General features: G+C 39.7%; 16 non-coding genes across 16 annotated transcripts; all 16 read right to left on the bottom strand.

The window, feature by feature from the left end:
* Window positions 1-903: 903 nt before the first annotated feature.
* On the bottom strand, window positions 904-976 carry TRNAK-UUU (transfer RNA lysine (anticodon UUU)). The gene has a single exon. It is a non-coding gene; the product is annotated as a tRNA-Lys (tRNA).
* Window positions 977-1,125: 149 nt separating this feature from the next.
* Window positions 1,126-1,198, bottom strand: TRNAK-UUU (transfer RNA lysine (anticodon UUU)). Its single transcript has one exon. It is a non-coding gene; the product is annotated as a tRNA-Lys (tRNA).
* Window positions 1,199-1,737: 539 nt separating this feature from the next.
* Window positions 1,738-1,810, bottom strand: TRNAK-UUU (transfer RNA lysine (anticodon UUU)). Its single transcript has one exon. It is a non-coding gene; the product is annotated as a tRNA-Lys (tRNA).
* Window positions 1,811-2,790: 980 nt separating this feature from the next.
* Window positions 2,791-2,863, bottom strand: TRNAK-UUU (transfer RNA lysine (anticodon UUU)). The gene has a single exon. It is a non-coding gene; the product is annotated as a tRNA-Lys (tRNA).
* A 760-nt stretch (window positions 2,864-3,623) lies between these two features.
* Window positions 3,624-3,696, bottom strand: TRNAK-UUU (transfer RNA lysine (anticodon UUU)). Its single transcript has one exon. It is a non-coding gene; the product is annotated as a tRNA-Lys (tRNA).
* Window positions 3,697-6,635: 2,939 nt separating this feature from the next.
* TRNAK-UUU (transfer RNA lysine (anticodon UUU)) lies at window positions 6,636-6,708 on the bottom strand. The gene has a single exon. It is a non-coding gene; the product is annotated as a tRNA-Lys (tRNA).
* A 348-nt stretch (window positions 6,709-7,056) lies between these two features.
* Window positions 7,057-7,129, bottom strand: TRNAK-UUU (transfer RNA lysine (anticodon UUU)). The gene has a single exon. It is a non-coding gene; the product is annotated as a tRNA-Lys (tRNA).
* Window positions 7,130-7,889: 760 nt separating this feature from the next.
* TRNAK-UUU (transfer RNA lysine (anticodon UUU)) lies at window positions 7,890-7,962 on the bottom strand. Its single transcript has one exon. It is a non-coding gene; the product is annotated as a tRNA-Lys (tRNA).
* Window positions 7,963-8,110: 148 nt separating this feature from the next.
* TRNAK-UUU (transfer RNA lysine (anticodon UUU)) lies at window positions 8,111-8,183 on the bottom strand. The gene has a single exon. It is a non-coding gene; the product is annotated as a tRNA-Lys (tRNA).
* Window positions 8,184-9,163: 980 nt separating this feature from the next.
* Window positions 9,164-9,236, bottom strand: TRNAK-UUU (transfer RNA lysine (anticodon UUU)). The gene has a single exon. It is a non-coding gene; the product is annotated as a tRNA-Lys (tRNA).
* Window positions 9,237-9,775: 539 nt separating this feature from the next.
* On the bottom strand, window positions 9,776-9,848 carry TRNAK-UUU (transfer RNA lysine (anticodon UUU)). Its single transcript has one exon. It is a non-coding gene; the product is annotated as a tRNA-Lys (tRNA).
* A 148-nt stretch (window positions 9,849-9,996) lies between these two features.
* On the bottom strand, window positions 9,997-10,069 carry TRNAK-UUU (transfer RNA lysine (anticodon UUU)). The gene has a single exon. It is a non-coding gene; the product is annotated as a tRNA-Lys (tRNA).
* A 539-nt stretch (window positions 10,070-10,608) lies between these two features.
* On the bottom strand, window positions 10,609-10,681 carry TRNAK-UUU (transfer RNA lysine (anticodon UUU)). The gene has a single exon. It is a non-coding gene; the product is annotated as a tRNA-Lys (tRNA).
* A 980-nt stretch (window positions 10,682-11,661) lies between these two features.
* TRNAK-UUU (transfer RNA lysine (anticodon UUU)) lies at window positions 11,662-11,734 on the bottom strand. The gene has a single exon. It is a non-coding gene; the product is annotated as a tRNA-Lys (tRNA).
* Window positions 11,735-12,494: 760 nt separating this feature from the next.
* TRNAK-UUU (transfer RNA lysine (anticodon UUU)) lies at window positions 12,495-12,567 on the bottom strand. The gene has a single exon. It is a non-coding gene; the product is annotated as a tRNA-Lys (tRNA).
* A 2,718-nt stretch (window positions 12,568-15,285) lies between these two features.
* Window positions 15,286-15,358, bottom strand: TRNAK-UUU (transfer RNA lysine (anticodon UUU)). Its single transcript has one exon. It is a non-coding gene; the product is annotated as a tRNA-Lys (tRNA).
* Window positions 15,359-23,922: the final 8,564 nt, after the last annotated feature.

Genomic DNA, 23,922 nt, shown 5'->3' with positions numbered 1-23,922 from the left:
GCTGTGGAATCGCAGCTGATCCTCATTATCTCCGGTGCTGTACACAGATGAGAGCGGGATCGCTGTCCCTGCAGCGATCCCGTTCTCATCACAAAGCCCCTGTCAGTCAGGAACGTATATGTACATTCCTACTGCACGGGGCATGTGCAATAGGAACGTATATATACAGATGGCTGACGTGAAGGGGTTAAAGAAAGCAATATTTATAGACAGATGCACTAAACTGAAAAGCAGATCTGAACAGGAACTTCAACCCTTGACCACTAAACAAGAAATTGCGGATGAAAAGCACGCCCGAATAGGGACTTGAACCCTGGACCCTCAGATTAAAAGTCTGATGCTCTTCCGACTGAGCTATCCAGACTCTGAAAACTTTAATTTGTAGGGGGCAAAAAAAATGTGTAACTTTTCGAAAGACAGCAATATAGATGATTCTAAACTTTTAAACAAACACAATAGTTTTGCAAAGAAGCCAACAAAGATGAATTCAAACTTTTCATTGAGGTTTTAGCAAATGTTTACTGTTAAATCTGAATAGGGATTTAAATTCTGGATCCTCAGAATAAAGGTCTGATGGTCTCCCAACGGAACTTTTCAGGTTCTAGGAAAGCTGGCTATGAGTAAATAGGAGAATTGTCCACTAGTGATGCATATGTACAAAGTCAATTTTCGAAATGTTGGTAGAATATGGACATAAAGATTGAAATTAAAACCTCAGTTAGTAAATGAGAATTTCCTAAAGAACTATTTAGGTTGTAGGAAAGCTGGCTATGAGTAAATAAGAGAATTGTCCACTAGTGATGCATATGTACAAAGTCAGTTTTTGAAACGTTGGTAGAATATGGACATAAAGATTGAAATTAAAACCTCAGTCAGTAAACGAGAATTTCCTAAAGAACATCACGCCTGAACAGGGACTTGAACCCTGGACCCTCAGATTAAAAGTCTGATGCTCTACCGACTGAGCTATCCAGGCTCTGAAAACTCGCTTTTAATCACAAAAGGAAAAAACGATAGCTTTTTAAAGAAAGCAATATTTATAGACAGATGAACTAAACTGAAAAGCACATCTGAACAGGAACTTCAACCCTTGACCACTAAACAAGAAATTGCGGATGAAAAGCGCGCCCGAACAGGGACTTGAACCCTGGACCCTCAGATTAAAAGTCTGATGCTCTACCGACTGAGCTATCCAGGCTCTGAAAACTTTAATTTGTAAGGGGCAAAAAAAATGTGTAACTTTTCGAAAGACAGCACTATAGATGATTCTAAACTTTTAAACAAACACAATAGTTTTGCAAAGAAGCCAACAAAGATGAATTCAAACTTTTCATTGAGGTTTTAGCAAATGTTTACTGTTAAATCTGAATAGGGATTTAAATTCTGGATCCTCAGAATAAAGGTCTGATGGTCTCCCAACGGAACTTTTCAGGTTCTAGGAAAGCTGGCTATGAGTAAATAGGAGAATTGTCCACTAGTGATGCATATGTACAAAGTCAATTTTCGAAATGTTGGTAGAATATGGACATAAAGATTGAAATTAAAACCTCAGTCAGTAAATGAGAATTTCCTAAAGAACTATTTAGGTTGTAGGAAAGCTGGCTATGAGTAAATAAGAGAATTGTCCACTAGTGATGCATATGTACAAAGTCAGTTTTCGAAACGTTGGTAGAATATGGACATAAAGATAGAAATTAAAACCTCAGTCAGTAAACGAGAATTTTCTAAAGAACATCACGCCTGAACAGGGACTTGAACCCTGGACCCTCAGATTAAAAGTCTGATGCTCTACCGACTGAGCTATCCAGGCTCTGAAAATTCACTTTTAATCAAAAAGGAAAAACGATAGCTTTTTAAAGAAAGCAATATTTATAGACAGATGCACTAAACTGAAAAGCACATCTGAACAGGAACTTCAACCCTTGACCACTAAACAAGACATTGCGGATGAAAAGCACACCCGAACAGGAACTTGAACCCTGGACCCTCAGATTAAAAGTCTGATGCTCTACCGACTGAGCTATCCAGGCTCTGAAAACTTTAATTTGTAGGGGGCAAAAAAAATGTGTAACTTTTCGAAAGACAGCACTATAGATGATTCTAAACTTTTAAACAAACACAATAGTTTTGCAAAGAAGCCAACAAAGATGAATTCAAACTTTTCATTGAGGTTTTAGCAAATGTTTACTGTTAAATCTGAATAGGGATTTAAATTCTGGATCCTCAGAATAAAGGTCTGATGGTCTCCCAACGGAACTTTTCAGGTTCTAGGAAAGCTGGCTATGAGTAAATAGGAGAATTGTCCACTAGTGATGCATATGTACAAAGTCAATTTTCGAAATGTTGGTAGAATATGGACATAAAGATTGAAATTAAAACCTCAGTCAGTAAATGAGAATTTCCTAAAGAACTATTTAGGTTGTAGGAAAGCTGGCTATGAGTAAATAAGAGAATTGTCCACTAGTGATGCATATGTACAAAGTCAGTTTTCGAAACGTTGGTAGAATATGGACATAAAGATTGAAATTAAAACCTCAGTCAGTAAACGAGAATTTTCTAAAGAACATCACGCCTGAACAGGGACTTGAACCGTGGACCCTCCGATTAAACGTCTGATGCTCTACCGACTGAGCTATCCAGGCTCTGAAAAGTATCTTTTAATCACAAAAGAAAAAACGATAGCTTTTTAAAGAATGCAATATTTATATGCAGATGCACTAAACTAAAAAGCACATCTGAACAGGAACTTTAACTCTTGACCACTAAACAAGAAATTGCAGATGAAAAGCACGCCTGAACAGGGACTTTAACCCTGGACCACCAGATTAAAAGTCTGACGCTCTACCGACTGAGCTATCCAGGCTCTAAAAACTTTAATTTGTAGGGGGCCAAAAAAATTTGTAACTTTTCGAAAGACAGCACTATAGATGATTCTAAACTTTTAAACAAACACAATAGTTTTGCAAAGAAGCCAACAAAGATGAATTCAAACTTTTCATTGAGGTTTTAGCAAATGTTTACTGTTAAATCTGAATAGGGATTTAAATTCTGGATCCTCAGAATAAAGGTCTGATGGTCTCCCAACGGAACTTTTCAGGTTCTAGGAAAGCTGGCTATGAGTAAATAGGAGAATTGTCCACTAGTGATGCATATTTACAAAGTCAATTTTCGAAATGTTGGTATAATATGGACATAAAGATTGAAATTAAAACCTCAGTCAGTAAATGAGAATTTCCTAAAGAACTATTTAGGTTGTAGGAAAGCTGGCTATGAGTAAATAAGAGAATTGTCCACTAGTGATGCATATGTACAAAGTCAGTTTTCAAAACGTTGGTAGAATATGGACATAAAGATTGAAATTAAAACCTCAGTCAGTAAACGAGAATTTCCTAAAGAACATCACGCCTGAACAGGGACTTGAACCCTGCACCCTCAGATTAAAATTCTGATGCTCTACCGACTGAGCTATCCAGGCTCTGAAAACTCGCTTTTAATCACAAAAGGAAAAACGATAGCTTTTTAAAGAAAGCAATATTTATAGACAGATGCACTAAACTGAAAAGCACATCTGAACAGGAACTTCAACCCTTGACCACTAAACAAGACATTGCGGATGAAAAGCGCGCCCGAACAGAGACTTGAACCCTGGACCCTCAGATTAAAAGTCTGATGCTCTACCGACTGAGCTATCCAGGCTCTGAAAACTTTAATTTGTAGGGGGCAAAAAAAATGTGTAACTTTTCGAAAGACAGCACTATAGATGATTCTAAACTTTTAAACAAACACAATAGTTTTGCAAAGAAGCCAACAAAGATGAATTCAAACTTTTCATTGAGGTTTTAGCAAATGTTTACTGTTAAATCTGAATAGGGATTTAAATTCTGGATCCTCAGAATAAAGGTCTGATGGTCTCCCAACGGAACTTTTCAGGTTCTAGGAAAACTTTAATTTGTAGGGGGCAAAAAAAATGTGTAACTTTTCGAAAGACAGCACTATAGATGATTCTAAACTTTTAAACAAACACGATAGTTTTGCAAAGAAGCCAACAAAGATGAATTCAAACTTTTCATTGAGGTTTTAGCAAATGTTTACAGTTAAATCTGAATAGGGATTTAAATTCTGGATCCTCAGAATAAAGGTCTGATGGTCTCCCGACGGAACTTTTCAGGTTCTAGGAAAGCTGACTATGAGTAAATAGGAGAATTGTCCACTAGTGATGCATATGTACAAAGTCAATTTTCTAAATGTTGGTAGAATATGGACATAAAGATTGAAATTAAAATCTCAGTCAGTAAATGGGAATTTCCTAAAGAACTATTTAGGTTGTAGGAAAGCTGGCTATGAGTAAATAAGAGAATTGTCCACTAGTGATGCATATGTACAAAGTCAGTTTTCGAAACGTTGGTAGAATATGGACATAAAGATTGAAATTAAAACCTCAGTCAGTAAACGAGAATTTCCTAAAGAACATCACGCCTGAACAGGGACTTGAACCGTGGACCCTCCGATTAAACGTCTGATGCTCTACCGACTGAGCTATCCAGGCTCTGAAAAGTATCTTTTAATCACAAAAGAAAAAACAATAGCTTTTTAAAGAATGCAATATTTATATGCAGATGCACTAAACTAAAAAGCACATCTGAACAGGAACTTTAACTCTTGACCACTAAACAAGACATTGCGGATGAAAAGCACGCCCGAACAGGGACTTTAACCCTGGACCACCAGATTAAAAGTCTGATGTTCTACCGACTGAGTTATCCAGGCTCTGAAAACTTGAGTTTGTAGGGGGCAAAAAAAATGTGTAACTTTTCGAAAGATAGCACTATGGATGTTTCTAAACTTTTAAACAAACACGATAGTTTTGCAAAGAAGCCAACAAAGATGAATTCAAACTTTTCATTGAGGTTTTAGCAAATGTTTACTGTTAAATCTGAATAGGGATTTAAATTCTGGATCCTCAGAATAAAGGTCTGATGGTCTCCCGATGGAACTTTTCAGGTTCTAGGAAAGCTGCCTATGAGTAAATAGGAGAATTGTCCACTAGTGATGCATATGTACAAAGTCAATTTTCGAAATGTTGGTAGAATATGACATTAAGATTGAAATTAAAACCTCAGTCAGTAAATGAGAATTTCCTAAAGAACTATTTAGGTTCTAGGAAAGCTGGCTATGAGTAAATAAGAGAATTGTCCACTAGTGATGCATATGTAGAAAGTCATTTTTCGAAACGTTGGTAGAATATGGACATAAGGATTGAAATTAAAACCTCAGTCAGTAAACGAAAATTTCCTAAAGAACATCACGCCTGAACAGGGACTTGAACCCTGGACCACTAAACAAGACATTGTGGATGAAAAGGACGCCCGAACAGGGACTTGAACCCTGGACCCTCAGATTAAACGTCTGATGCTCTACCGACTGAACTATCCAGGCTCTGAAAGTTATCTTGTAATCACAAAAGAAAAAACGATAGCTTTTTAAAGAAAGCAATATTTATAGACAGATGCACTAAACTGAAAAGCACATCTCAACAGGAATTTCAACCCTTGACCACTAAACAAGACATAGCAGATGAAAAGCATGCGCGAATAGGGACTTGAACCCTGCACTCTTAGATTAAAAGTCTGATGCTCTTCCGACTGAGCTAGCCAGGCTCTGAAAAGTTACTTATAATCACAAAAGAAAAAACGATAGCTTTTTAAAGAACGCAATATTAATAGACAGATGCACTAAACTGAAAAGCACATCTGAACAGGAACTTCAACCCTTGATCACTAAACAAGACATTGCAGATGAAAAGCACACCTGAACAGAGACTTGAACCCTGAACCCTCAGATTAAAAGCCTGATGGTCTACCGTCTGAGCTATCCAGGCTCTGCAAACTTTAGTTTGTAGGGGTAAAAAAAGTGTAACTTTTCGAAAGACAGCACTATAGATGATTCTAAACTTTTAAACAAACACAATAGTTTTGCAAAGAAGCCAACAAAGATGATTTCCAACTTTTCATTGAGGTTTTAGCAAATGTTTACTGTTAAATCTGAATAGGGATTTAAATTCTGGATCCTCAGAATAAAGGTCTGATGGTCTCCCAACGGAACTATTCTGGTTCTAGTAAAGCTGGCTATGAGTAAATAGGAGAATTGTCCACTAGTGATGCATATGTACAAAGTCAGTTTTCGAAATGTTGGTAGAATATGGACATAAAGATTGAAAATAAAACCTCAGTCAGTAAATGAGAATTTCCTAAAGAACTATTCAGGTTCTAGGAAAGCTGGCTATGAGTAAATAAGAAAATAGTCCACTAGTGATGCATATGTACAAAGTCAGTTTTCGAAACGTTGGTAGAATATGGACATAAAGATTGAAATTAAAACCTCAGTCAGTAAACGAGAATTTCCTAAAGAACATCACGTCTGAACAGGGACTTGAACCCTGCACCCTCAGATTAAAAGTCTGATGCTCTACCGACTGAGCTATCCAGGCTCTGAAAACTCGCTTTTAATCACAAAAGGAAAAACGATAGCTTTTTAAAGAAAGCAATATTTATAGACAGATGCACTAAACTGAAAAGCACATCTGAACAGGAACTTCAACCCTTGACCACTAAACAAGACATTGCGGATGAAAAGCGCGCCCGAACAGGGACTTGAACCCTGGACCCTCAGATTAAAAGTCTAATGCTCTACCGACTGAGCTATCCAGGCTCTGAAAACTTTAATTTGTAGGGGGCAAAAAAAATGTGTAACTTTGTCCACTGTCCACTAGTGATGTCCATTTGTCCATTGTCCACTAGTGATGCATATGTACAAAGTCAATTTTCGAAATGTTGGTAGAATATGGACATAAAGATTGAAATTAAAACCTCAGTCAGTAAATGAGAATTTCCTAAAGAACTATTTAGGTTGTAGGAAAGCTGGATATGAGTAAATAAGAGAATTGTCCACTAGTGAAGAATATGTACAAAGTCAGTTTTCGAAACGTTGGTAGAATATGGACATAAAGATTGAAATTAAAACCTCAGTCAGTAAACGAGAATTTCCTAAAGATCATCACGCCTGAACAGGGACTTGAACCCTGGACCCTCAGATTAAAAGTCTGATGCTCTACCGACTGAGCTATCCAGGCTCTGAAAATGTACTTTTAATCACAAAAGGAAAAACGATAGCTTTTTAAAGAAAGCAATATTTATAGACAGATGCACTAAACTGAAAAGCACATCTGAACAGGAACTTCAACCCTTGACCACTAAACAACACATTGCGGATGAAAAGCACGCCCGAACAGGTACTTGAACCCTGGACCCTCAGATTAAAAGTCTGATGCTCTACCGACTGAGCTATCCAGGCTCTGAAACCTTTAATTTGTAGGGGGCAAAAAAAATGTGTAACTTTTCGAAAGACAGCACTATAGATGATTCTAAACTTTTAAACAAACACAATAGTTTTGCAAAGAAGCCAACAAAGATGAATTCAAACTTTTCATTGAGGTTTTAGCAAATGTTTACTGTTAAATCTGAATAGGGATTTAAATTCTGGATCCTCAGAATAAAGGTCTGATGGTCTCCCGACGGAACTTTTCAGGTTCTAGGAAAGCTGGCTATGAGTAAATAGGAGAATTGTCCACTAGTGATGCATATGTACAAAGTCAATTTTCGAAATGTTGGTAGAATATGGACATAAAGATTGAAATTAAAACCTCAGTCAGTAAATGAGAATTTTCTAAAGAACTATTTAGGTTGTAGCAAAGCTGGCTATGAGTAAATAAGAGAATTGTCCACTAGTGATGCATATGTACAAAGTCAGTTTTCGAAACGTTGGTAGAATATGGACATAAAGATTGAAATTAAAACCTCAGTCAGTAAACGAGAATTTCCTAAACAACATCACGCCTGAACAGGGACTTGAACCCTGGACCCTCAGATTAAAAGTCTGATGCTCTACCGACTGAGCTATCCAGGCTCTGAAAGTTCACTTTTAATCACAAAAGGAAAAACGATAGCTTTTTAAAGAATGCAATATTTATATGCAGATGCACTAAACTAAAAAGCACATCTGAACAGGAACTTTAACTCTTGACCACTAAACAAGAAATTGCGGATGAAAAGCGCGCCTGAACAGGGACTTGAACCCTGGACCCTCAGATTAAAAGTCTGATGCTCTACCGACTGAGCTATCCAGGCTCTGAAAACTCTCTTTTAATCACAAAAGGAAAAACGATAGCTTTTTAAAGAAAGCAATATTTATAGACAGATGCACTAAACTGAAAAGCACATCTGAACAGGAACTTCAACCCTTGACCACTAAACAAGACATTGCGGATGAAAAGCGCGCCCGAACAGGGACTTTTCCCTGGACCCTCAGATTAAAAGTCTGATGCTCTACCGACTGAGCTATCCAGGCTCTGAAGGCATTAATTTGTAGGGGGCAAAAAAAATGTGTAACTTTTCGAAAGACAGCACTATAGATGATTCTAAACTTTTAAACAAACACAATTGTTTTGCAAAGAAGCCAACAAAGATGAATTCAAACTTTTCATTGAGGTTTTAGCAAATGTTTACTGTTAAATCTGAATAGGGATTTAAATTCTGGATCCTCAGAATAAAGGTCTGATGGTCTCCCAACGGAACTTTTCAGGTTCTAGGAAAGCTGGCTATGAGTAAATAGGAGAGTTGTCCACTAGTGAAGCATATGTACAAAGTTAATTTTCGAAATGTTGGTAGAATATGGACATAAAGATTGAAATTAAAACCTCAGTCAGTAAATGAGAATTTCCTAAAGAACTATTTAGGTTGTAGGAAAGCTGGCTATGAGTAAATAAGAGAATTGTCCACTAGTGATGCATATGTACAAAGTCAGTTTTCGAAACGTTGGTAGAATATGGACATAAAGATTGAAATTAAAACCTCAGTCAGTAAACGAGAATTTCCTAAAGAACATCACGCCGGAAAAGGGACTTGAACCCTGGACCCTCAGATTAAAAGTCTGATGCTCTACCGACTGAGCTATCCAGGCTCTGAAAACTCGCTTTTAATCACAAAAGGAAAAACGATAGCTTTTTAAAGAAAGCAATATTTATAGACAGATGCACTAAACTGAAAAGCACATCTGAACAGGAACTTCAACCCTTGACCACTAAACAAGAAATTGCGCATGAAATGCACGCCCGAACAGGGACTTGAACCCTGGACCCTCAGATTAAAAGTCTGATGCTCTACCGACTGAGCTATCCAGGCTCTGAAAGCTTTAATTTTTAAGGGGCAAAAAAAATGTGTAACTTTTCGAAAGACAGCACTATAGATGATTCTAAACTTTTAAACAAACACAATAGTTTTGCAAAGAAGCCAACAAAGATGAATTCAAACTTTTCATTGAGGTTTTAGCAAATGTTTACTGTTAAATCTGAATAGGGATTTAAATTCTGGATCCTCAGAATAAAGGTCTGATGGTCTCCCAACGGAACTTTTCAGGTTCTAGGAAAGCTGGCTATGAGTAAATAGGAGAATTGTCCACTAGTGATGCATATGTACAAAGTCAATTTTCGAAATGTTGGTAGAATATGGACATAAAGATTGAAATTAAAACCTCAGTTAGTAAATGAGAATTTCCTAAAGAACTATTTAGGTTGTAGGAAAGCTGGCTATGAGTAAATAAGAGAATTGTCCACTAGTGATGCATATGTACAAAGTCAGTTTTTGAAACGTTGGTAGAATATGGACATAAAGATTGAAATTAAAACCTCAGTCAGTAAACGAGAATTTCCTAAAGAACATCACGCCTGAACAGGGACTTGAACCCTGGACCCTCAGATTAAAAGTCTGATGCTCTACCGACTGAGCTATCCAGGCTCTGAAAACTCGCTTTTAATCACAAAAGGAAAAAAGATAGCTTTTTAAAGAAAGCAATATTTATAGACAGATGAACTAAACTGAAAAGCACATCTGAACAGGAACTTCAACCCTTGACCACTAAACAAGAAATTGCGGATGAAAAGCGCGCCCGAACAGGGACTTGAACCCTGGACCCTCAGATTAAAAGTCTGATGCTCTACCGACTGAGCTATCCAGGCTCTGAAAACTTTAATTTGTAGGGGGCAAAAAAAATGTGTAACTTTTCGAAAGACAGCACTATAGATGATTCTAAACTTTTAAACAAACACAATAGTTTTGCAAAGAAGCCAACAAAGATGAATTCAAACTTTTCATTGAGGTTTTAGCAAATGTTTACTGTTAAATCTGAACAGGGATTTAAATTCTGGATCCTCAGAATAAAGGTCTGATGGTCTCCCAACGGAACTTTTCAGGTTATAGGAAAGCTGGCTATGAGTAAATAGGAGAATTGTCCACTAGTGATGCATATGTACAAAGTCAATTTTCGAAATGTTGGTAGAATATGGACATAAAGATTGAAATTAAAACCTCAGTCAGTAAATGAGAATTTCCTAAAGAACTATTTAGGTTGTAGGAAAGCTGGCTATGAGTAAATAAGAGAATTGTCCACTAGTGATGCATATGTACAAAGTCAGTTTTCGAAACGTTGGTAGAATATGGACATAAAGATTGAAATTAAAACCTCAGTCAGTAAACGAGAATTTTCTAAAGAACATCACGCCTGAACAGGGACTTGAACCCTGGACCCTCAGATTAAAAGTCTGATGCTCTACCGACTGAGCTATCCAGGCTCTGAAAATTCACTTTTAATCAAAAAGGAAAAACGATAGCTTTTTAAAGAAAGCAATATTTATAGACAGATGCACTAAACTGAAAAGCACATCTGAACAGGAACTTCAACCCTTGACCACTAAACAAGACATTGCGGATGAAAAGCACACCCGAACAGGAACTTGAACCCTGGACCCTCAGATTAAAAGTCTGATGCTCTACCGACTGAGCTATCCAGGCTCTGAAAACTTTAATTTGTAGGGGGCAAAAAAAATGTGTAACTTTTCGAAAGACAGCACTATAGATGATTCTAAACTTTTAAACAAACACAATAGTTTTGCAAAGAAGCCAACAAAGATGAATTCAAACTTTTCATTGAGGTTTTAGCAAATGTTTACTGTTAAATCTGAATAGGGATTTAAATTCTGGATCCTCACAATAAAGGTCTGATGGTCTCCCAACGGAACTTTTCAGGTTCTAGGAAAGCTGGCTATGAGTAAATAGGAGAATTGTCCACTAGTGATGCATATGTACAAAGTCAATTTTCGAAATGTTGGTAGAATATGGACATAAAGATTGAAATTAAAACCTCAGTCAGTAAATGAGAATTTCCTAAAGAACTATTTAGGTTGTAGGAAAGCTGGCTATGAGTAAATAAGAGAATTGTCCACTAGTGATGCATATGTACAAAGTCAGTTTTCGAAACGTTGGTAGAATATGGACATAAAGATTGAAATTAAAACCTCAGTCAGTAAACGAGAATTTCCTAAAGAACATCACGCCTGAACAGGGACTTGAACCGTGGACCCTCCGATTAAACGTCTGATGCTCTACCGACTGAGCTATCCAGGCTCTGAAAAGTATCTTTTAATCACAAAAGAAAAAACGATAGCTTTTTAAAGAATGCAATATTTATATGCAGATGCACTAAACTAAAAAGCACATCTGAACAGGAACTTTAACTCTTGACCACTAAACAAGAAATTGCAGATGAAAAGCACGCCTGAACAGGGACTTTAACCCTGGACCACCAGATTAAAAGTCTGATGCTCTACCGACTGAGCTATCCAGGCTCTGAAAACTTTAATTTGTAGGGGGCCAAAAAAATTTGTAACTTTTCGAAAGACAGCACTATAGATGATTCTAAACTTTTAAACAAACACAATAGTTTTGCAAAGAAGCCAACAAAGATGAATTCAAACTTTTCATTGAGGTTTTAGCAAATGTTTACTGTTAAATCTGAATAGGGATTTAAATTCTGGATCCTCAGAATAAAGGTCTGATGGTCTCCCAACGGAACTTTTCAGGTTCTAGGAAAGCTGGCTATGAGTAAATAGGAGAATTGTCCACTAGTGATGCATATTTACAAAGTCAATTTTCGAAATGTTGGTATAATATGGACATAAAGATTGAAATTAAAACCTCAGTCAGTAAATGAGAATTTCCTAAAGAACTATTTAGGTTGTAGGAAAGCTGGCTATGAGTAAATAAGAGAATTGTCCACTAGTGATGCATATGTACAAAGTCAGTTTTCAAAACGTTGGTAGAATATGGACATAAAGATTGAAATTAAAACCTCAGTCAGTAAACGAGAATTTCCTAAAGAACATCACGCCTGAACAGGGACTTGAACCCTGCACCCTCAGATTAAAATTCTGATGCTCTACCGACTGAGCTATCCAGGCTCTGAAAACTCGCTTTTAATCACAAAAGGAAAAACAATAGCTTTTTAAAGAAAGCAATATTTATAGACAGATGCACTAAACTGAAAAGCACATCTGAACAGGAACTTCAACCCTTGACCACTAAACAAGACATTGCGGATGAAAAGCACGCCCGAACAGAGACTTGAACCCTGGACCCTCAGATTAAAAGTCTGATGCTCTACCGACTGAGCTATCCAGGCTCTGAAAACTTTAATTTGTAGGGGGCAAAAAAAATGTGTAACTTTTCGAAAGACAGCACTATAGATGATTCTAAACTTTTAAACAAACACAATAGTTTTGCAAAGAAGCCAACAAAGATGAATTCAAACTTTTCATTGAGGTTTTAGCAAATGTTTACTGTTAAATCTGAATAGGGATTTAAATTCTGGATCCTCAGAATAAAGGTCTGATGGTCTCCCAACGGAACTTTTCAGGTTCTAGGAAAACTTTAATTTGTAGGGGGCAAAAAAAATGTGTAACTTTTCGAAAGACAGCACTATAGATGATTCTAAACTTTTAAACAAACACGATAGTTTTGCAAAGAAGCCAACAAAGATGAATTCAAACTTTTCATTGAGGTTTTAGCAAATGTTTACAGTTAAATCTGAATAGGGATTTAAATTCTGGATCCTCAGAATAAAGGTCTGATGGTCTCCCGACGGAACTTTTCAGGTTCTAGGAAAGCTGACTATGAGTAAATAGGAGAATTGTCCACTAGTGATGCATATGTACAAAGTCAATTTTCTAAATGTTGGTAGAATATGGACATAAAGATTGAAATTAAAATCTCAGTCAGTAAATGGGAATTTCCTAAAGAACTATTTAGGTTGTAGGAAAGCTGGCTATGAGTAAATAAGAGAATTGTCCACTAGTGATGCATATGTACAAAGTCAGTTTTCGAAACGTTGGTAGAATATGGACATAAAGATTGAAATTAAAACCTCAGTCAGTAAACGAGAATTTCCTAAAGAACATCACGCCTGAACAGAGACTTGAACCGTGGACCCTCCGATTAAACGTCTGATGCTCTACCGACTGAGCTATCCAGGCTCTGAAAAGTATCTTTTAATCACAAAAGAAAAAACAATAGCTTTTTAAAGAATGCAATATTTATATGCAGATGCACTAAACTAAAAAGCACATCTGAACAGGAACTTTAACTCTTGACCACTAAACAAGACATTGCGGATGAAAAGCACGCCCGAACAGGGACTTTAACCCTGGACCACCAGATTAAAAGTCTGAAGTTCTACCGACTGAGTTATCCAGGCTCTGAAAACTTGAGTTTGTAGGGGGCAAAAAAAATGTGTAACTTTTCGAAAGATAGCACTATGGATGTTTCTAAACTTTTAAACAAACACGATAGTTTTGCAAAGAAGCCAACAAAGATGAATTCAAACTTTTCATTGAGGTTTTAGCAAATGTTTACTGTTAAATCTGAATAGGGATTTAAATTCTGGATCCTCAGAATAAAGGTCTGATGGTCTCCCGATGGAACTTTTCAGGTTCTAGGAAAGCTGCCTATGAGTAAATAGGAGAATTGTCCACTAGTGATGCATATGTACAAAGTCAATTTTCGAAATGTTGGTAGAATATGACATTAAGATTGAAATTAAAACCTCAGTCAGTAAATGAGAATTTCCTAAAGAACTATTTAGGTTCTAGGAAAGCTGGCTATGAGTAAATAAGAGAATTGTCCACTAGTGATGCATATGTAGAAAGTCATTTTTCGAAACGTTGGTAGAATATGGACATAAGGATTGAAATTAAAACCTCAGTCAGTAAACGAAAATTTCCTAAAGAACATCACGCCTGAACAGGGACTTGAACCCTGGACCACTAAACAAGACATTGTGGATGAAAAGGACGCCCGAACAGGGACTTGAACCCTGGACCCTCAGATTAAACATCTGATGCTCTACCGACTGAACTATCCAGGCTCTGAAAGTTATCTTGTAATCACAAAAGAAAAAACGATAGCTTTTTAAAGAAAGCAATATTTATAGACAGATGCACTAAACTGAAAAGCACATCTCAACAGGAATTTCAACCCTTGACCACTAAACAAGACATAGCAGATGAAAAGCATGCGCGAATAGGGACTTGAACCCTGCACTCTTAGATTAAAAGTCTGATGCTCTTCCGACTGAGCTAGCCAGGCTCTGAAAAGTTACTTATAATCACAAAAGGAAAAACGATAGCTTTTTAAAGAACGCAATATTAATAGACAGATGCACTAAACTGAAAAGCACATCTGAACAGGAACTTCAACCCTTGATCACTAAACAAGACATTGCAGATGAAAAGCACACCTGAACAGAGACTTGAAACCTGAACCCTCAGATTAAAAGCCTGATGGTCTACCGTCTGAGCTATCCAGGCTCTGCAAACTTTAGTTTGTAGGGGTAAAAAAAGTGTAACTTTTCGAAAGACAGCACTATAGATGATTCTAAACTTTTAAACAAACACAATAGTTTTGCAAAGAAGCCAACAAAGATGATTTCCAACTTTTCATTGAGGTTTTAGCAAATGTTTACTGTTAAATCTGAATAGGGATTTAAATTCTGGATCCTCAGAATAAAGGTCTGATGGTCTCCCGACGGAACTATTCTGGTTCTAGTAAAGCTGGCTATGAGTAAATAGGAGAATTGTCCACTAGTGATGCATATGTACAAAGTCAGTTTTCGAAATGTTGGTAGAATATGGACATAAAGATTGAAAATAAAACCTCAGTCAGTAAATGAGAATTTCCTAAAGAACTATTCAGGTTCTAGGAAAGCTGGCTATGAGTAAATAAGAAAATAGTCCACTAGTGATGCATATGTACAAAGTGAGTTTTCGAAAAGTTGGTAGAATATGGACGTAAAGATTGAAATTGAAACCTCAGTCAGTAAACGAGAATTTCCTAAAGAACATCACGCCTGAACAGGGACTTGAACCCTGGACCCTCAGATTAAAAGTCTGATGCTCTACCAACTGAACTATCCAGGCTCTGAAAAGTGTCTTTTAATCACAAAAGAAAAAACGATAGCTTTTTAAAGAAGGCAATATTTATAGGCAGATGCACTAAACTGAAATGCACATCTGAACAGGAACTTCAACCCTTGACCACTAAACAAGACATTGCGAGCGAAAAGCACGCCCGAACAGGGACTTGAACCCCGCCACGGGTAGCCTGGACCACTTTTTCACCACCGCGAGTCGTTGCCCCCACCTTGGGGAAGCAGTCTCCTCCGGTCCTCACCTCTGGGGAGCAGTGTCACCTGGCCCTCATCCTGGTGTGGCAGTGTTCTCCGGCCTCAGTCCCAACGCAGAATTACCCCCCAGTCTCAGTCAGAGGGTACCTGAGGGATCCCCAAATACTGCTCCCTGCAGAGACACAGCCTGTTCCCCAGCTACAGGTTCGGTATTGGCAGGCAACATGTCTTCTTTGTCCCCTGCTGCACTTCCCTTCTCCACCACTAGGGGCAGTGATCTGCACCCCACCAGCTCTGCTGCATCTGTTAACCCTATGCAGGATGGTACAGAGTGGGACTGGAAAGAATACATGAAACTGCTACCTACACGCTCAGATATGGAAAAGCTTGTGGATCACTTGGAAACTTCATACAAACAGGAACTAAATTCCCTCAAATCTGATGTGCACACTCTGGAGATGAAAGTTACTGATATTGCTGCTGAACATGATTCCCTAGTTACCACGGTGGATTTTGTCCAGGCTACACTTGCTAATCAAGAGAGGCAAATCCGTCATCTTTACAGGCTTCATGATGATGCAGAGAATCACAGCAGAAGGAACAACATCCATATTAGAAGGCTTCCTGAGGCGACCAGAGCTGCTGATCTCATTCCGTCACTTCAGGATTTGTTCGCTACTATTCTACGTCGACCGCCGGGGGCTGAGTTTGAGATTGACAGAGCCCATCGTACTCTGGGACCAGTCTCTAATGATGTGAACCGGCCTCGTGATGTCATCTGCAGGCTTCACCACTACCAAATAAAAGACAAAACTATGAAGGCAGTGCGCGGCATGGAGTTTGTCGATTCTGATGTAGCTCAGCTGATTTTCTTCCAGGACCTTTCCAGAGCTACCTTATCTCAACGACGGGCTGTTAAACCCCTGCTGGAACTGCTAAGAGAGCGTGAAATCCAGTACTCCTGGGGCTTACCGTTTCAGCTGGTGGTCCGTAGGGGCGGCAAACGATTGGAGCTGCATACACCAGAGGATTTGCCTGCCTTTCTATACGCTTTGGATTTGCCTCAGATGACTCTACCGAATTGGGATCCAGTTCCGCCGACAACCCTAAGCAGATCTTCCCGCCTTACTGGCTTGGCAACTTCGGGTGACTGAGGGCATTCCGGGGGGCGGGTTTCATGCTGCCTTGAAGTGCCTTAATCTAATAGGCTGCATCTTTTTCAGTTTTTGATTGTCTTTTTATGCCTTTTGCTGCTTGTTGGGCATATGTCCGGGGCCACATGGCTACGGTATTTTGGATGCATGATTATATTAGTTTCTGTGTTTCAGGATGTGGGGGAGGGGGGAGTTGGGATCTTCTGTGTGCCTATTTAGCTAGTTTCTTATGGGGTGCTTTCTAATTTAGAATGTTTCATACGTGTATAGAGTGTGCTCATGTTACATATTTAGTTTTCATTTCTGGTGTTCTGTCACGGATTTAAGACCTTCATCTGTTAATCCATCCCTCTCTAGAATACAGATGTATCTATCGTCACCATGATCGGGTTGACGGGCTAGAGCGTCACAGTAACTCTTGTGTCAGCGTTATCTTGACGCGTGAAAAGAAATGTAAGCTTTTAACTTGTAGTTTCTACACTTCACCACCAGGTGGCGCTTGAAACAATTGTACACTACGCTATACTCACAATTAGAAGCTACTGCTTATACCCAAAGTCAGAAAGCTTCTGCTCCTTGCCGCCTGACTTTTAATGTGTTTTAAAGAGATCTATTACATTTATTTCGTTTTCATTTTTGTATATTCCATTCAAACATCCTCAGATTGAACGAAATATACAAAATTAACATAAAAAAAATTAAATATTAATACATTAAATATTAAAGCAAGTACTCCTAACTATGTTACTGTGACAACAAAATAAATAAATTAATGCAAGAAACTGGTTGCCACATACAGTACATTGTTGCACATACATTCTGGTGTCAAATACTGGTCAGCCGCCACCCCCTAATACACACATACACAAAACATGTGGACCAATCGCCCACTGCAGCTGACACCACTGAAACTCTTACTCAACACCAGTTAGTAGGAAAGCACTAGCAGCTGCATGCAGAGCTCAGAACAGGGGTGCATCAGCCATTTTGCTGTTGAAGTCTCCCTCTCCCCGTACTGAAGCTGCTGACAGCTCTGATCTCCAGAGCTCATCATAAAGGTGTACATAAAAACAGGTGCACTGAAGATAATGACCACAGTATAATAAGTAATAATGTCATATCTCACACATGTGGCTGCAGAGTCCTCCACATGTTACATTACACAGCAGTTACATAGTGAAGCAGGCTGGCAACATACAACAGTAGCCCTTCCTAAGTACAAGGTTCACATTAACTGCTTCACTGCTGAAATAAAAGTCAACAAACAAGACACCAACCATCCCCTGCAGGACAGCTACTTTCCTAAAGATGCCAGTGGCTGTAGGGATTTGCATTATCCTGTATACTGTACTGACAGATAGGAAGCTGCTGGGAAGGTTAGTTGCTGTCTGTAGGAGAATCTTCTACAGTAAGTCGGCAGTAACAAGCTCATACATTACTATCACCTGCAATAGTAACAATTTTTTTTCTGTTACAAAACGTATTACAACAGAAGAATAGATACTATTGTAGGTGATAGTAATGTATGAGCTTGTTACTGCCGACTAAGAAGCTTCTCATACACACCAGCACCATTCACCAACCACTATTAGCATCACCCTGTAAACTGTTCTGTTCCCTCCCTTACTCTGCACTGTGACACCCCCCTCCCCAGCACTTCAGAAAGTTCCCTCCCAGGTACAGACCTGTTTTTGTTCAGTGTCTGAAAAAATATAATGGCAAGGGTCAATGAATACTGGAGAAAGATAAAGATGATTTTGTGAGCTGAAGTGCCAATAGGTGATCGTTTTTAGAAGTTGCAAATTGCAATGATAACCGGACTATTGGCACCTCAGCTAAGAAAAAAAATCTTTATCTTTCTGCAGTAGTCACTGACCCTTGTCACTATATTCTGTCAGACACTGAGCAAAAACATACACCAAATGTATTTCTGTTTAGCCAGCACTATTCCCTATCCCATCTTATTGCCGTCTATTGAGTTCACTGGTCACTTAACTCTTAATTGATTCATTTATACTTTCACTAACCTCAATCTAAGTTATAATTGATCATTGTATAATTTATATTAATTGGTAATGATGATTGACAGTTTAGCTACAAATACAAAATAATAAAGAAGTTGCATCCCCCAACACTATGTGCTCTTCAAAGGCAGAGGAGGGCTGTAGAAAGTTACTGGTCTCGGCTTCTTGCTTTATATAGCTCCTTCACAGCACTTTAGGAACCCCCTCCCCCTCCACTGTATAACCCCACCACCCCTCCCCAGAACTTAAGAAACTATCCACCCACCCCCAGCACCCACTTCCCTGGTGATTGCTGGTCACGGCTTCTTGCTTCAGTGGAGCATCAGGGAGCTGCTTGCCCAGCTCCTTCCCAGCACCTTAGAACCCTCTGCCCCCAGCACCCACTCCCCAGGTGCAGACCTGATCCCCCAAATAACAGTAGAGAATACATAATCCTAACATACTAGAATAAAGCTAATAACGTGTCCATGATCAGCTAGATGTGTGATGTCCGTATAGGCTTTATTGATCAACATGGGGCTGTACTGAAGTAGCTGTAACATTAATGGACAAGAACCTCTGTGAGCGAATAGGACGGCTGGTACAGAAGTAAGAATACTGTCTTAGGTGCACGGGGTCATGAGTTCGAAACTCAACTCTGTAAGTTTATTTCTTATCTTCTAATTGTACATTGACTGTCAATCATGATTAATATGTAACAAGATCGTTCTGTAAATGAATTGAAGCTTATTAGCTCAATTGGTAATTACAAGAAACATGAATGAACCAATAAAAAGTTGTATGAAACAAACAATTCTGAGATGAATCAATGAGAATGAGCTTATGGGTGGCTCCGTCCTATTCACTCACAGAGCTGCTTGTCTACCAATGTTAAAGCTATTTCAGTACAGCCCAATGTTAATCAATACAGCCTATACTGATATCACACATCATTAGCTTTATTCTAGTATGTTATGATTATGTTTTTTTTATTTTCCCTTGGGGGGGGGGGGGGTGAATCTGGTCGGCACTTTGGGAGTGGGTGCTGGGGGGGGGGGGGGGTCCTGAAGTGCTGTGTGTGTGTGTGTGTTGGGGGGGTTATACAGTGCAGAGGGAGGGAGGTCTGATATGAAGTTCCCCATAACATTGGGAAGCTTGTTTACTGTATGGCAGTCTCTTACAGGCTGATCATTAGGCTAGGATAGTTACAGTACACATCACCCCATCCCCCTGCTCAACATGCAGTTTAGAGGCAGAGAAAGGCTCCTGGAGGTGGCTGGTCTCAGCTTCTTGTTTCGTTGTTGCAGGAGGGAGCTTCTTGCGTATCTCCTTCCCAGCACTTCAGAACACCCCCCCCCCCCCCCCACACACACACACACACTGTATAACTCCCCACTCCTCCCCAGCACTTCAGGGACCCCATTCCCCTGCCCTATAAACCCCACCCATGTGTAGACACGATCCTACACCTATACAGTACCCAGCACTTCAGAGATTTCTCTCCCGCTACACTGTAAAACCCCCTCCCAGCAGGTCGAAAAAAAAACCCTTCCCATGCACTGTATAACCCCCACCCCCACAACTTAAGAACGCACCACCACCAGCAGCCACCTCCAGGAGCCTCCTCTGCCTCTGAAACGCATGTGGAGCAGGGGGGTGCAGTGATGTGTACTCTATGATAGGAATGATCATTTGGAGCTATATTTAATTTTCTTTCTGGTTGCATTTTTTTTTTATTTCGTTCCATAAGAGGATATTTGAATGACATATACAAACATTAGGCCGAAAAAATGCCAGAGCTTTCTGCAAGACACATTACTAATAAAACCGGATTTTAATGGAGACTTCCGGTTCCGGCGCGTATGGGTTGGCAGCAGTGTGAGTGAGCTTCTCCACCCTCCGCTCATAATATCGCTCCCCGCTCTGACTCCTGACATTACTGGCTCTGCCGGACCACATCTCTGACTTCTCTAAGTGCCGAGGAGTCGGAGGCACCACTTCATTAAGCGGGGAACCAGTTATACACCTTCCCATAAGCCCTCCTTCATTTACCTCACAGCTCTGTCACAGGGACACCTAAGATGACGCCGACACGAGGTGCTGCTGCTGAGGCACACACATAGGAAACACATACCTCACAAACCCCGGTGCCGGACCTCTGTGACACCATAATACCAGGACTAAATATGTCTTGCAAGGCACTGGCAATTCAAGTGTCCAAGATGATATTAAATTACATAAAATCCTCTCTTGAGGCCACTATAGTTTCCTCCCTAGCAACCATACAGGGAGATATAGCAACGCATACCTCACAGATTACTGAACTTCAGGAGAGAGTCAGCTTGTTAGAAGATGAAATACATTCTACAAAAATAAAACTACAACAGAATATGAATGTCACAGCTTCATTGCAAACAAAGACCGATGATCTAGAGAACCGCTCTAGGCGCAATAATTTACGTATTATAGGTTTACCTGAATCCATTCCAGCCATGCAATTACATGCTATATGTTCTCTAGAAATTCCCCAAGCCTTGGGTATCCCCGGTCACATTACTGTGGAAAGAGCTCACCGTGTGGGACCCCCACCAGCGAAACAAAAGCAAGATGCAAATAAAAAAGAACAGAAACCCAGACAAGTGATTGTCAAGTATCTGAATTATAATGATAAAAACAACATTTTACAAAGCTTTAAAAAATCTACAGTTGATGTTAATGACTACTCCGCAGCAGTGGTTCAAAAACGTAAAGCTTTCGCACACATTTGCTCGACATTGGTAAAAAATCAAATACGATTTGCTCTTCTTTATCCTGCCATACTGAAAGTTTTCAAATCGGATGGTTCAGCCTCTCTTTACAGTTCTCCTGAGGAAGCCATTTCTTCCCTTAAAGATGTAAAGGGTCTCACTCCACCTATCCAAGACAAGCACAAGAGACGACGTTTGGATAGTCCTACTGACACAGTAGAAAAAAATGGAATGATTATGAACTCCATCTCTATTCTGTTGGACGCTATGCTGCTCATTAAAACTGAGTATTTTTTCTCTATTTAGCCCTATATATGTTGACTAAATACTATATTAGGGACACCTTGTTCCGTTCTCTCCCCTATCACACTTTCCCATTTCTTCTGTGAAATTATCTCCGTGTTCCCTATCGTCAACTACCCCCACCATCTATAAACTCTTGCCAGTTTCCCTTTATTCCCTACCGTGCCCATCATACGGGTTACCAACTTAACTTTATGTACATTCCACTTATGTGTCCCCACCACCCCCCGGGTTGCGCTGCTGCATCTGCATATATCTAAGTGGACATAGTCCACCTTCAGCTACCTGCGATAGGTCCTCATATCTTTTAAGGCTATCACCTTCCTTAAATTGCAATACCTTAATTAGGCCCCTTGCTTCTCCAATAGTTTGTGTCAGGAATGGCATCTTGTCCCAAGAGTCTAGTATTCCCTAAGAGCGGAGTAAAATCATATATCCCACTTACCCCCTCAGCCTTCCTGATATGTTCCCAGGATTTACAAAACATGTATTCCAACAAATACCTAGGGTATCTACTACATGTATTTATCTCCAGCGTGTCAAAAATATCATTGGCAACTCCCTCTTGCCTCCCCACCCATCGGGCCAGGAAAGCCACTTTATCCCAATTCGTCATCCAGCAAGCCATCGCAGAGACATAATAACCAAAAAAATCCGGAAGTGCCAATCCCCCTTTCGCCTCCGGGAGAGTAAGAGCCCTCATCTTAAGGCGCACCCTCTTTCTGTTCCAAAACAGTTCATTCATCACCCTCTCTATCTTTCTAAACACCGTTTTCCCTAACCATACTGGGGAGGCTTTTATTATATACAATAGCTGAGGGAGCCAGATCATTTTTATCAGACCAGTTTTATCCGCCCTTGACTAAATGCATTTTATTCCATATACTCACTTGCTGTCTCATCCTGCTTAACCTGGGATCCACATTAAGTTCAACAAATCTTTTAGGGTCAGCCGATAACCATATCCCCAGATATTTACATGCTCCATTCTCCCCCTCAACACGAAGCCTAGTATCCACTACTACTTCACTTTTAATTGGCAACAAAACTGACTTATCCCAGTTAATAACTAAACCAGAGTGGTCCCCAAATCTTTTCACCTCGTTCATTGCCACTTCTAGCCCTTTCTTTGTGTCTCCTAAGAAAATCAACACATCGTCTGCGTATAAGGCTATCTTGTCCTCTCTCCCCTTCACTCCAAAACCATCTATCCCTTTATTGGCATTTATTCTATGTGCCAATGGTTCCATAACCAATGCAAATAGCAAGGGGGAGAGAGGACAACCCTGCCTAGTCCCCCTCTTCAAGTGTAAAGGCTCTGATGTTTCCCCATTAACCACAATCCTGGCCCTAGGGTGCTGGTATATCATCTTTAACCACCCAATAAATCCCTCCCCGAAACCAAACCTCTGCAATACGGCCCACATGTAGGGCCACTCCACACTATCGAACGCCTTGGCTGCATCTAATGACAGTATGGAGTGGCCCCCCCCAGACCCGACACCCTGAATATTGGCCTGAACTCTCATAATGTTATCATGGGTTGTCCTGCCCCCTATAAAACCAGTTTGCTCATAACCTATCAATTCTTCCATTACTCTCGCCATCCTAATTGCCAAGACCCTTGCCAATATCTTGATATCGGTATTTATCAATGATATCGGACGATATGCCCCCGGGTCCGCTGGGTCCTTCCCCTCCTTAGGTATTAATACAATATTCGCATCGTACATTGTCTCCGGCAGATACCCTTCGTCACATGCACAACGGAGTACTTCATATAGCTGTTTGAGGAGAACGTCCCCATAACACCGATACACTTCCACAGGGGAGCCCGTCTGGGCCCTGATGCCTTTACCACTAGCCATACTCTTCACAACCTGATTAACCTCCTCTTCCTCCAATGGTCTCTCCAGCCATTCCCTCTTTCCAAGGTCAAGGACCGGCAAGCTCTATCTCTTCCAGATATTCCATACACTTCTGACTCACAATATCTTCCCTTGCCGAATATATCCTTGCGTAATATTGTAAGAACACCCTCTGTATGCTCCCCTTTTCCCTTACTATTATTCCATTTGGATCCCTGACCTCAGATATCACCCTTCTCCCCTTATTACATTTAATCAGGTTAGCTAGATATTTGCCAGGCTT

The sequence above is a fragment of the Dendropsophus ebraccatus genome, chromosome 7, assembly GCF_027789765.1.
Source record: "Dendropsophus ebraccatus isolate aDenEbr1 chromosome 7, aDenEbr1.pat, whole genome shotgun sequence".
NCBI lineage: Eukaryota > Metazoa > Chordata > Amphibia > Anura > Hylidae > Dendropsophus > Dendropsophus ebraccatus.
The sequence above is the reverse complement of the archived record's forward strand: the minus strand, read 5'-3'. Positions and strand labels throughout refer to the sequence as shown.